At 48.9% G+C, this 13,860-nt stretch overlaps 1 long non-coding RNA gene across 2 annotated transcripts in view; it reads left to right on the top strand.

Annotated features, from left to right (window-relative positions):
- The window catches only part of Gm42320, a 17,646-nt gene extending 4,538 nt beyond the window's left edge, over nt 1–13,108 (top strand). For both annotated transcript variants that reach the window (XR_881455.1, XR_881456.1), the window contains 2 exons: nt 2,068–2,217; nt 12,986–13,108. This is a non-coding gene — a long non-coding RNA (predicted gene, 42320). The remainder of the gene's footprint in view (nt 1–2,067; nt 2,218–12,985) is intronic.
- The last annotated feature ends 752 nt before the right edge of the window (nt 13,109–13,860 follow it).

Below are 13,860 nucleotides of genomic sequence, written 5' to 3' on the forward strand. Positions count from 1 at the left end.
AAGAAAACAGCAACAATAGTATCTACTCCAGGCTCTCGAGGGTGGACTAATCTAAAGAATGCACCCAAGCTGCACTTGACTCATGGTAGTTAATTTTCCAGTCGTATGCGGTGTTTCCTCTGGGAAGTGGGTGTGGAGCAGAGAAAATATGCTGCTTTTCCAGTTTCTTTCTCCCTCACTGTGATAACAAGGGTCTATTTTGGCTCACAGGTCCAGGGAGATACAGTCTGTCGTGTCTAGAAAGACAGGGTAGCAGAAGCAGGAGGCAGAGGGAGAATAGGAAGTGAGAGCTGGGCTATAAAGTCTCAGGGTCCACCTACTGTGACATACTTCCTTCAGGAAGACTCCACCGCCTAAAGGTCTTACAACTTGCCCAACAGCGCCACCAGGTGGAGACTAGGTGTTCAAACATGTGAGCCTATGGAGGACATTTCACATTCAAACCATGACATCCATGAATGCATTTATGGAAGATCATGATCAGGAGAGTCGGGAGTTCAAACTTATCCTCAGCTATATAGAGAGACATAAACATCTATTTCAATAAACAAACCAACCAAACAAACCAGCAAAATGTCTCAGAGGGTTAAGAATCTTGCTATTGCCGGGCATGGTGGCACACGCCTTTAATCCCAGCACTCAGGAGGCAGAGGCAGGTGAATCTGAGTTTGAGGCCAGCCTGGTCTACAAAGTGAGTTCCAGGACAGCCAGGGCTAGACAGAGAAACCCTGTCTCGAAAAAAAAAAAAATCTTGCTATTAAGCCTTATTAAGATCTGAGTTAAAACCCTGGAACACACATGGTAAAAAGAAAGGACCAACTCTCACAAGTGCAATGTCCATATGTGTGCTGTGGTTCACATGCATGCATCCCCCCCTCTCTCTCCCTCTCTCTCTCTCTCTCTCTCTCTCTCTCTCTCACACACACACACACACACACACACACACACACATACACACACACACACACACACACACACAAAACCAATAAATTATAATTTAAAAATAAACCAACTTAGCCAAAGTGGCATGAGACCTTGGTCCCTGACATTGGTCCTCAGCTCTGCTAGCACCCCATAGGCACGTCAAGTCCGAGGAACTGAAGTCAAGGGAAAGATGGAGAAAATAAGCAAAGAGTACAACACTGGCTCATTTGAGAGTCATGTGGTTCTGCTGCTGTCATTTTGGCCGAGGAGACAATGAACATATCTCAGAGAGTCCACCCAGTTGTGGAGAAGACACTCCTGGACCCCAGCAGGAAGGATAGCACTAACCTAGCCAGCAGGGTATCATTTATACACAGCCACCCCAGGACGCAGCTTCCATGCAGACCTCGCTGACAGAACACAGACCGCCTCCACACAAAAGACCAGTCTACTCAGTTGTGATGTAACATCTGAGTCCACACGCTGAGCCCCTACTAAGTGTCCAGGGAAGGCTCCAGAGCACAGTAATGCCCTTAGTGCCAAGAATCACTGTGGTGGTTTGAATATGCCTGGCCCAGAGAGTGGCACTATTTAGAGGTGTGGCCTCGTTGGAGGAAGTGTGTTACTGTAGGGGTGGGTTTTAAGACCCTCCTCTTAATCATGCGGGAGTCAGTCTTCTCCTAGCTGAGATGAAACTCTCAGCTCCTCCAGCCCCGTGTTCACCTGAATGCTGCCATGCTCCCGCTTTGACGATAATGGACGGAACCTCTGACCCTGTAAGCCAGCCCCAGTTAAATGTTGAGCTTATAAGAGCTGCCTAGGTCATGGTGTCTGCTCACAGCAATAAAACCCTAACTAACATAATCATTATCAGGGATTGGAAAGACGGCTCAGCGATTAAGATCACTGACTGCTCTTCCAGAGGTCCTGAGTTCAATTCCCAGCAACCACATGGTGGCTCACAACCATCTGTAATGGGACCTGACGCCCTCTTCTGGAGTGTCTGAAGACAGTGACAGTGTACACATATACAGAAAATAAATCTTAAAAAGAGAGAGAGAGAGAGAGAGAGAGAATCATCACCCATGTTCTGGGTTATCGTTTATGTGCCCTGTGCTTTACATACTATTCTCATAAACTCAGACCATCCCCAAGCAGAAGGAGGAACTGAGGCCCAGAGAAGAACACCACTCACCATCAGCTACTATAAGCAGCGCTGGGGTGCGGGCCCAGACCTGGCTCGCTCTGCACACTGCACGTCTCCTCCTCAAGATCTACTCTGTGCAGCACCAGGTGAGCTCTTAAGTCTCATGCAATTAGCTAATCGCCCCTTCCCTGAGCACATGCTGCGTGGTTTCCCACAGCTCATCAACTCAAGAGCAAGGTTCCTGCTTGTTCCTTTTCAGATCTCTGTTTATCTGTAAACCCAGCCTTTTCCACTGCTCCAAGTTCTCCTCCAACAACACTTCACACCCACCAGGCTCTGGCCTATTGACCTTTGCACAGCCCCATAGGAAGAAAGTGGCTCAGACAGAAAGGGGCACCTATATAGAACACCATCTCACCCAGCTTTGTTATCTGACACCAAACAGACCAGGAACTGAGCTGAGGATGTGTAGCCATAGAGGAAATAGGAGAGAGAGGGGGACTTTTCCAGCTCCTAGCTGGGCAGCCAAGGCCTTGGTGTCCTCACCTGTCAAATGGGAATAATAACCTGAAAGTTTGTTTGCTAATGGTGAGTGAAGTAATGATATGAGAGGAGGCATGGAGCCCACCATCCACCAACCCCCAACCCTGCCCCCCAAAGATAAACCACCAAGGAGGCATTTGGAGTCATCTCCTGCCAAAGATAGAAATGTAAATCTGACTTATTGAAGAAAAGGGAAATACTAAGATGTAGGGTGGGGGTGGGGTGATCGGCGTCTCCGTGCATCCCTGGGCAAGCACTGAGCATTTCAGAACACTTAATGTCAACATTCATGTTAATGGTAAGGGTCACTCTAATGGATGCTGTGGCGATTTAAATGAGACTGTCCCACATAGGCTCGGACATCTGAAGCTCGGCCTCCGGTTGGTGGAACTGTTTGGACAGGACTAGGAGCTGCGGCTTTACCAGAGGAAGTATGTCACTGGAGGGAGAGCTTTCGGGTGACAAAGCCTCATGCCATTCCCAGTGTGCTCTCTCTGCTTCCTACTTGTGGCTGGAGATGTGACCTCTGGAGATGTGGGCTGTTCCTTGCTGCCATGCCTGCCGCCTGCCACCTGCTGCCACAATTGCCCACCATAATGGACTTTTACACACACACACCCTTAGAACTGAAAGCCCAAAGAAACCCTTCCTCATATTAAGTGGCTTTGGTCACGGTTTTATCACAGTAATAGAGAAGTAACTAATACAGATTATTTTTCATAAATAAGCAAAAGTGTTGGGGGGTGGGGGTAGGATGACTTGATTGACAGCTACCAGACTTTCCTGATGCCCTGGATCCCAGCAAAGAAGTGTAAGTCAAACAGTCAGCTAGACTGCACTTAGACCAGAACCAGTGACTTGAAACACTCTTTGGATACCTTGAGGGAGATACGCAACAGTTGTAGCTGCTTGCTGCCGATGCACAAGTCCAGCTGCTACCGAAGCAGCCATGGCCACAGCTGCTTCAGCTGGGCTCACTGCAACTGTTTCCACCCACACTAAGGGCAAAGCATGCCTCTTGGCAGCCCAGCAGGAGGGAGAGTTGCCACTGCTCAACAGAGGCAAGGCTGTGCTTGGTGGAAAGGCATCCTTCATCTGCATGAAAGTGGAATGTGGTTGGGGCAGACACCCCCCTTTTTGGCTCTGTAGGCAGTCAGTTCTTGCTCTGTGCTCCTGTACCGTCTATCCAGGTTGCGACCACAGGCCCAGTGAAAGGTTCTTTCTCCAGGTGTCTTTCCTTGCCTACTTAGAGTAGAGACGGCTGGGCTTGTAGCATGAAGAAAGCAGTGGTGATAAACAGCAGGTAAGAAGTGGAAATGTCACAGAAGAAGCAGAATCCTGAAGAAGCCAGCCTGAGGAGCCAGCCTCAATATAGTGGTGATGGAGTCAGCCACCAGCAGTAGGGACAGCAGCGGGGTCTTAGCCATGGTGACGCTGGTGGCCTTGACAGTGGCAGAGATGGAGCCATAAAATGGCGACAGAGCAACAGCTGAAGGTGTTGAGAAACTGTTGATGGTGGCAGTGACAGCCAACAGCAGAGCAGTGTCCACAGTGGTGGCACAGTGGCAACAGTATCTGTAAGAACTCAAGGTCTTGAACACTTGGGCAGAAGTTGTACACTAACCACGGTCAAGGGCTAGAGAATGTCAGCTCCCTAAGTCAATACAAAACAGATACTCTTGCCACTATAAGGCAAAGTTCTCGAAAGAACTCTAAACTGGAGGACACCCGACTGCTGCTCTGAGCCCTCTGCTGCTTCTATGTGTTCCAGCAAAGGCTGAGGGTTACAAAAGCTTTCAAGGACCACACTGGAAAGGCATCTCTTTACCCACCATGGCTTCTATCCAGGTAGACCAGAAGAACCACAGCCTGCTGCTCAGTGGCAGAGGCAGCAAAGTCCATAGAAGTTTAGGTTTTGGACACAGGCCTTATTCGATGGGACCCTATGATCTCCCCAGGACCTGATTTTTTTTCTCCATTTTTGGCTTCCAGTTGCTCTGATCTGGCTGTGTCTATAGACTGGTAAAGTCAAGAAGGCTGCCCAGCAACGGACACGCTCTGGGAGTCAGGACTCTCCCTGGCAGGCCCAGCACAGTTCAGGGCGTTGCTGTGAAGTTGTCCCTGCCCTTTGTCACTTCATCCTTCATTTTGAACTGGATCTGCTCTTCTTGCTGTCATTCTAAAAGTCACAGCTGAGGCCATCATGTTGAGATCGTCCTTCTTTTTAGATACAGATCTTTCATTTGGGGGCTGCAGTACCATCCCCCAAATTCATCTGTGGGCCTTCAAGTTATACTCAATTTAAGTGACTTTATGCTTTTTCTTTAAAGATTTTGACCCACGTATAACTTAGAAGCGTGTTTTTAGTTCCTGAGCATTTGATGGGTTGGCCAGAGATATTCCTCCTTTTATTACCTAACCCCATTGTGGTCAGAATAGATTTATCTTTATTTTTAATGTTTTTTATTTTGAAAAATCTAAATCTTGCTAAGCCCGTTAAGACTCTTTTCTGATCCAGCTAAGCTCTGTTTTGGTAAATTCCAATGTGTACTGAGAATAACACACTGTAATCTGTTGTCTGGTAGAGCGTTCTGAGTGTCAGTAGAGTGTAAGTTAATAGCGTCTTTCAATCTTTCTGTATTCTCACAAATTCCCTGTCTGTTGTTTTAATCAGTCACTGAAAAGGGGATTTGAGGTGGAAACTTAAGGGTCCTTTGGAAAGTTGGTTGGACGGTGTTTTGCTGGGGCAAACACATGAAGGAATGTTTTGTTAAAGTGGACACAGGTGTGAAAGGCTAAGGCAGACTCGTGAAAGAACATTTCCCTGAAGCTGACACAGGAAAGAGGATGTTCTGCTAAAGCAAGCACGTGAAAGGACATGAGATGAAGGATTCTTTGCTAACAACACACATGAATTGGTCTGCCTTATACTGTGTAGTTGAACTGCATTCGTTGGGACTCCATAGAAAGAAAACCACCAAAGAACTTCCGGTGGTGTGCTGCAGTTTGTCGCTGCTTCCTTGGACTTGGACTGACTGGATGCATGTGCTGAGGCAAGGCATATGGAGGACACGTGATGTTTGGAGGGTATAAATAGGACTCCACGGAGTGACAGAGACAGAGCTTGGCTTGCTGGTACAGCTAGCTACACAACACTTATGGGTCTCAAGTCTTCTTTGATCTTCGCTTCCCTGAGAGAGGCACAGCTGAGAACTTCTCTTGGTGTCCCTCCTGGTCCCCCCTGCTGACTCGAGTCAAGGCTGAGGCCTGGCCTTCTCTGCCTGGTCATGTCACTGCTGCTGCTAACCTGACTCCACCAAACTGGACTGGTGTGTCTGTGAAGTGTTTGCGAGTGGATGGAGCTGCTGCTGCTGACCTGTGAACTGAACTGAAGATAGGAGTTGCTCCAAAGAACCTTCCTAAACAGGTCCACTTCCCCACTGTGTCCTTTCTGTTCCACTACCTCTGGTGGATGGTGGGCTACAACAGAGGTTAAAGCATTTAAGAACCATCATTAAAAATAAGATTTTAAAAAAAAAAACTAAAGCTACAGGCATTACAACAACCCTGGTTGCCAGTGTGGGCATCAGCTCCCTCCAAATGCCTCTGTCCTTTCTGCTTTGTATGACCTCAAACTCCATCATCATAAAACCCGAGGATCCTCACATCTTCTTGATGAATTGTGACCACCTCATCAAGGTGACATGCCCTTTTCCCCTGGCTCCTGTCTAATACTAAGGATCTGCGCTTTAACTAAAAATTAACACAACTGTGCCAGCTTCATTTTGGTCAGCATTGTCAAGACATATCTTATAAACACCTTTTTACTTTTAGATTATTTATGGATTAATTATTGTGGTTGTTGTTGTTGTTTTTTCATGTACGTGAGGAGGGTGCTGCCATGCCCTGGGTACCCTGGAACTGGAGTTACAGGCAGCAATGGGGTACCATGCTGGGAACAGAACCTAAATCTTCTACAGGAGCAGCAAGAGCTCTTAATCCATGAGTCATCCCTCCCTCCCTCCCTCCCTCCCTCCCTCCCTCCCTCCTTCCCTCCCTCCCCTCGCCTCCCCCCCAATCTTTTATTTTTAAATCTATAGTATTTCCACATTGTCTCCAGGTCTCACAGTAGAGATCCACTATTCATAAATTTGTCTTGAAACTGGTTCCCAAAGAAACTGTACCCAGAAGAAGCCCAGTTCCACCATTGCATCATTCCCCTGGGAATGATGTCCTCCCAAACTTCAAGATGAACCCACACTTCCTGGCAACCTGGTGGGGAGACAGGAGCAAGCTCAGAGATAAATAAGCCTGAGACTCTTTACATTGATATTTGGGACTCTCCAGATGTGGCCCTGGCCCGATCCCCCTCACCTGCTCTTGCCCCTTACACCAGCCACCCCTCAGACCACCACAATCTGTGGCCACAGACCTGCACATCTTATTCCAAAAGTTCCTTTCACTGCCTACATCCAATGGACCAATCCCTGAATGCCTGCATAGAAACCCTGTTATTCAAAAAACCCTCCAGGGGGCTTCCTAATGTTGCATCTAACTCAGCTTGGAATGTATAGCTTCCTATACAGCTAGGCATAATATATAAAACCAAGTAGATTGTGGTATGTTTATTTACATGAATGTCTTCCCCAAGTACAGGTGTGAAAGGCCATAAGCAGGCCAGTGCATGTGTGTCAAGACTCAAAGCATCAGCACACTCAGGTGTCTCGTCAGGATAAGTTGGGGGCTGGAGGAATAGCTGAGCCCCTCCATAACTCCTCTCCTCCCCCCACCCCACCCTCTCTCTCTCTCTATCTCTCTCTCTCTCCCTCTCTCTCTCTCTCTCCTCCCTTCTGGGTCCTGTACAATTTTCCTGGTATATTCTACTTATGCACGTTCAAATCCTACTATACATTGTCAGTCCTTTTGCTTTATAATGAGTCAATTATCTTGTAAAGAGATTTAAATAAGGAAAATGTATTTTTCATATGTGCCCATGCACCTGCAAATTGCAGTGATTTTCGTTCTTTGTATAAGCCTGTATTCTCATCCGGGTGGTGTTTTCCTGAAGTTGGAAGAATGCCATTTAGCACACCTCCACCCCACCTTGGGCTTAAAATTCATGCTTCCAAGAGATGCGGCCTCCCTGTTTTGTTTCCCAATGGGCAGGAGAGTGAGCGACTCAAGCTTCAAGATGGGTCTCATGGATATGGAAAGGTCTGGGAGCCAGAGCAGGAGGGTAGAGCGCGGAGCTGTGTGGGAGCTTTCTCTGTGTGGCGCCCAGTTCTGCTCTAGCAGCAAGAGAATGGTAGGCTTGGGGCATGAAGACTGAGTGCCTTAGTCCTGGAGCCTGTCCCATAAGGTCTCTGGAACCCTCTAGGGCCACTCCCAAATGGAAGGGGACCTTGCAGCCTCTGTCTGCTGATTGTAGCTAAGTTGTGATTTGTGGCCTTTTATGAGACGGCACAGGAATCTCCAGCCAGGGACTTTAACAAGGGGAAGCTGCTGCATGGGGTGCTGGAGGTCTTCAGCTGCAGAGGCCAGGTCTTCTCACACCCTTCCACGAGTCCCTCAGAGTCATAGTCTGACCGGCACTGGCAGGCAGGGCTGGACATCTGCAGAGCCCTCTCTGCCCTGGACACCCCAGATCTGTGCCCTAAACACAGGGAGCTCATGCCATACTTCATCTTTGTTTTCTAATGAGTCAGGGTGGTTCTGCAGGCAGGGAGCAGCACAGAGAGGGTGCCATGCATAGGCATCGAGTTCTGCACCTGACCTTTGACTCTGCGGGATTATCTGTCCCCCTGGGTCCTCCACTTTCCAGCCTAGAGTCTCCAGCAGCAGGCTGCTGCTCTTGAAGCTGTGGGCATCTGCCTAGGCCAGACTGTAAAAGACTATTACTGTCCTCTCCCTCTCCCTCTCCCTCCCCCTCCCCTCCCCCTTCCCTCCCCTCCCCCTCTCCCCCTCCCCCTCCCTCTGTCTCTCTGTGCCTGTGTGTGATCCCCCCTGCCCCATTGTTCTTGGTCCTCCCTGGCTGCCCATCACTTCCTTAAGTAGAGAAATACACCTCAGAACACCTCCACCATCCTTTAATCTGGACCCAATTCCTCCGTCCCAGAACCCAGTGCCGGAGCTTCTGAAGAAAGGAGCACGGGCTGAAAATGCATCTCCAGTAGTGAAGCCAGGTTCTTCAGTACGGGCTCATTCCACACAGTCCCTGCCCTTCTTGTGCCCATCAAACACCTACACAAGAATGAGCCACAGCATGCAAACCCTGTGCCCGGGGCTTCTTATGGAGCTAAGTGTTCTTACAGATGCACTTAAAACCTCCGTCGCCCAACCTGACAGAAAATGGTGCCATTCATGCTGGCAATTCAAAAGCCTCATTTCAAATGGTATTAATAGCAAATAAAACACACCGGTACCTGACAAGACTTCTCAGCCCTGAGTAGCACACTTCGCGCAGTAGTGTCGGATGGCAGTTCCCATCCACACTAGCTTTTACAACACGGGTTCTATGGGATCTGCTTCTCAGCAGGCTGATGGCATGGCTGGTTCAGCCAGGAGAAGCAGGCTGATAGATACCATAGCTGGATCTGTGGGGAGAAGCAGGCTATGTCTAGACTGAGGAACACCCAGCTCAAGGAAGTACTAATTAAGAGAGGAACTTCAGGAAATGTGAGCCTGGAGGAAGTATTCTTTAACTCTCCTCTGAAGGTAAAGAAGGTGGCACTGAAGGACAAAGGAAGTCCAGGCACAGGGACTCTGCACTGTCCCCTACTGTTTTTTTTTGTTTGTTTGTTTGTTTTTTTTTTTTTTTTGGTTTTTTGAGACAGGGTTTCTCTGTCTAGCCCTGGCTGTCCTGGAACTCACTTTGTATACCAGGATGGCCTCGAACTCAGAAATCCGCCTGCCTCTACCTCCCGAGTGCTGGGATTAAAGGCATGCGCCACCAGCTGTCCCCTACTGTTCTAATCCCACCTTCACTAAGCAGGGCTTCACCCCTGCTATATCCCTTCCTTCCTCCCACCCACTGCTGAGAAACTCCTATGCAATCTTCAAAGCCCTGATTTCGCCATCTCTTTGATGAAGTCTCTTCCAGGCAAAACCAATCGGTCCCTCAGCTCTGCCCCTGAGCAGCCAGCACAGAATGTAACCTGAGTACACAGCAGGAGTTAGGCACTGTCATCATCTCTCTTACTCCTTACCCCCACTCTGATGAGAGAGACATCATTATCCTTTATCCAAAAGAATGTACTGGGCTCAGAGAGGTGACAGAAGTCCTCTGGGCCACATAGGCACAAGTAGTGGGGCACCTACAACCCCACTTTTGGTAATCACCCATCTCCCTTTAACTAGATCAAACAACTGGGTCTGACATCTTTCCCAAGATTCCCCATTTCTCCAGAACTAGAAAAGGAGGATTCTCAGAAATCTGTCAGTCATTTCCCATCACAAGCCTCTGCTTCTGCAAAGCCCCAGAGCTCTCCCTTATCTGCCTGCCAGCCTGAACCGTGCAGGACACCAAGAGCCCAGGACTGGCTTTGTCTGGGCCTTTCACAAAGTGCCTCATCTCATGTATCATAGAGAAATGGCCATCGCTTAGCCGAATGAAGTATGGGCTCTGCCATCCAGGTCCAGCACAGATCCCAACACCTAGCCAAGCTCTACCATGTGCTACAGACCGAGGCCAGGCAAGAGCAGGGATCAAAGGCAAGCAGTCTTGAGTTCAAATCCCCACCTGTCCTCTAACACAAGTGAACTGAGATGAATTAGCCTTTCCCACCCCACCCCTGACCACTGAACCCTGGGGACTCAGGCTCCCTTACATAAAAATGGAACACGGTGTTTGCATGGAGGTCAGCTTGGGGACTGGCAGTAAGGGATTATAGAAGGTTCTCTCTTTAGAAAACTGAACAAACATGGAATTCAGAAAAAGGCCTCCCAAAAGCTTTTGAGGGTACATGCAGATATGCAAGTACTTGTATATGCACACAAAATTTAAAACTAAGTATTTTTAGAATAGCTTTTGAGTAAATTCTTCACAGGAATGGCTTCCCACTCCCCAGCCCTGTCTCTTGGCTGACATAGTTGCTGGCCCACCTCACCCTATCATTACCTACAAGGCAAAGACACAAAAGTAAGAGGACCCAGGGCATCTTTCCATCCACTCTCCCAGCATCCTATTCCAGACACTAAGTCCCCAATCGTCATAAACATGGAGTCACCATGCATGGTGGTAACTGCAGGACCGACCAAACTCCTCCTGATGAGGGCAACTCTCTGTCCCCTAGAGCAGTGTTTCTCAATGTGTAGGTTTAGACACCTCTGGGGTTAGATCGACCCTTTCACAGGAAACACCTAAGACTATCAGAAAACACAGATATTTACATTACGATTCATAACAGTAGCAAAATTATAGTCATGAAGTAGCAACAAAAATAATTTTATGGTTGGGGAGATACCACAATATGAGGAACTGTATTAAAGGTCCGCAGGATTAGGAAGGTTGAGAACCTCTGCTCTAGAGTAAGGCTGCCTGGGCAGAAGTGATTATCTCCTGGGAGTCAGTCTGCCCTATTCAGCAATAAAGACCTGCCTAGATCAGCTTACAGGACCAGAACTGAGACAAAGTCCAGTCAGCCAAGAGCTGTGATGGTCAAAGCCCTAAGAAGCTAGACTTCATCACCTGTCCTCAAGTAGACCAGTTAAAGAGACAAGCCCCAGTGAGAAGCAGAGACAAGAGGTTTAGACAACGTAGCCACAATCGGAATAGGAACGAAGGTTCAGCAACACCCACAACACCACCACAGAGCCCTGACTTGAAGATTGTGTTGTTATTGTTATCTGAGAAAGGGTCTCATGTAGCCCCAGTTGGCCTTGAACTCATTATGTAGCCTCAAAATGACCTTGACTTTTCTGATCCTCCTGGCTCCACCACCCAAGACCTGGGATTATCAGTATGACCCACCACACCCAGTTTATGTGGTTTTGAGGGTCAAACCCAGGCAAGCACTGAGCTATATCCCTAGAGGTTTGTGTCTAATGAGAAGTCAAGAGGTGTCCACAACTAAGAAGTCATGGCAGTGTGGCTCCACCCACTACTGGCCCATCATTGTCTGGGCTCCCAGTTACCCAGTAAGCCAAGTTGTCAGAACTCGGATCCACTGTCTCCGTAGTCTGTGGCCAAGAAGAAGAACACAGAGACGCTCCATCAGGATGCTTTCACCATAGCCCAGACTCAACACATACCTGCTCCTTTCCCCAGCTGACCTTTAAAGTGAATGCAAGAAAATCCTTTGTTTCTGTGTCAGAAAAAAGAGCTTGCCAGATCCCCTAAGACACCCTGATACTCTCCTGCTGGGTCTCAAATCAAATCTCTCCTTGGACTGATGACCACCAGGCTTTGGCTGAAAAGAAGGAACAGTATCCTTCTTAGGATTTTTTTTTAAGTGTCTTGGCTGCCTCCAGTTTCCTGCCCCTCCCTAGCTGATGAGGTTTGTAGAGTCAGGAGACTATACTCTGCCCCCAGGAGGAAGAGAAGGAGGAGGGGGGAAGGGGAGGAGAGGGAGGAGGGGGAGGGGGGAGGAGGAGAAGGAGGAGAAGGAGGAGGAGGAGGAGGAGCAGGAGGAGGAGGAGTAGGAAGAGGAGGAGGAGGAGTAGGAGGAGGAGCAGGAGGAGGAGGAGGAGGAGCAGGAGGAACAGGAGGAGGAGGAGGAGGAGGAGGAGGAGTGGTGGTGTCTGCAGAAGGTGCCCTATGCCTGCAGTGGTTCCTGGCACCCTCACTCAGTCCACTGCCTCTTCCCTGCCTGCAGCAGCACCCCACATCCAGACACCCAGGGAATATAGTATGCTCCTCCCCTAACCCTCCTGCCATCACTAGCCTCCTATGTGGAGGAGGAAATCAGAGAGAGATTAGGTAACCTCTCTGTGTCTTACAACACATGGGGCAGGTCTGAGCTCCAGCCCATACTCTGGCAGTTCCCTGACATGTCCCTCCCTCCCTGTTCTGGACACCAAGCCTTGGTACGTGATGTTCCCATCATCCAGAAAACCTTCCCACCTCTTTTTTTTTAATACGTTTATTTATTTTATGTATGTACTGTAGCTATCTTCAGACACACCAGAAGGGCATCAGATCCCATTACAGATGGTTGTGAGTCACCATGTGGTTGCTGGGAATTGAACTCAGACCCTCTGGAAGAAGTCAGTGCTCTTAACTACTGAGCCTTCTCTCCAGCCCCACCTTCCCGCCTCTTGACTGGAGCAACCCTACCTCTTCCTGGGACCCCTGGGAAGGAAGAGAGAAGGATGACCCACAGTCAGCCCACATGGGAGGTGTCTTACTTTCTTTTCTTATTGCTGTGATAAAAGACTTTGGCAAATGGAACTTAGAAGAAAATGGATCCCAGTGCAAGGGTCCAGCCCATCATGGTGCAGAAGTCAAAGCGGTGGAAGTTTGAAGCAGCTGGAAGCCTACAGCGACCACAATCAGAAATCAGGTGGGAGGACAGATGCATGCTTCTCCTTCCAAAATCCCAGCCAGGAAACGGTGCCACCCACGGTCAGTGACTCTTCCCACCTCAAGAAACAGTCAAGATAATCTCCCAAAGATATGCCTAGAGACCCATCTTCCAAGTGATTCTAGTCTGTCAGGTTGACAATTACCACCCCAGATGCCAAAGTCATACTGGGAAGAGTGCTCTCAGTGAACTCCAGTGTAGCCTGTCACCAATCACAGAGGGCTTCTCCAGCCCATTTTACAGATGAATGAACTCAGGCTTGAGGCCTGGAGCAAGCTGCCCAAAGTCACCCCAAGGTCAATGGTAGGTCTGGGAAAACCCACTGCCTGACCAACAGGGCCATCTCTCATCTATCTGCCTCTCTAGCTGTCCACTCTCCCAGGAGAGCAACAGAAATAATGCTTACTCATTTCAGTGAATGAAGAAGGCACAGGAGGGCCCCTGACCCATTGCATTCCCATGATCTGGCTCTGCCACCCCAGGGAATTCAGGGCCCTCTGACCAGTGGTCAAGCTATGTATTCTTGGCCAGCCTTGGACTCTGGGCTAAGGCTCCGGCCAATTCTTTGCAAGGTCAGCTCCTTATTGGGAAAGGACCAAGACAAAGCTAAGTGGTCACCTGAGACCAATTTAGGCTCCCTGTCAGTATTGATGGGACAGGTGACCCTGACTAGCGCTGACTTCCTGCCCTGAGTTTTATTGTCATCCACAGGACAGCCCAGAGGAG

Source organism: Mus musculus, chromosome 4, assembly GCF_000001635.26.
Source record: "Mus musculus strain C57BL/6J chromosome 4, GRCm38.p6 C57BL/6J".
Taxonomy (NCBI): domain Eukaryota; kingdom Metazoa; phylum Chordata; class Mammalia; order Rodentia; family Muridae; genus Mus; species Mus musculus.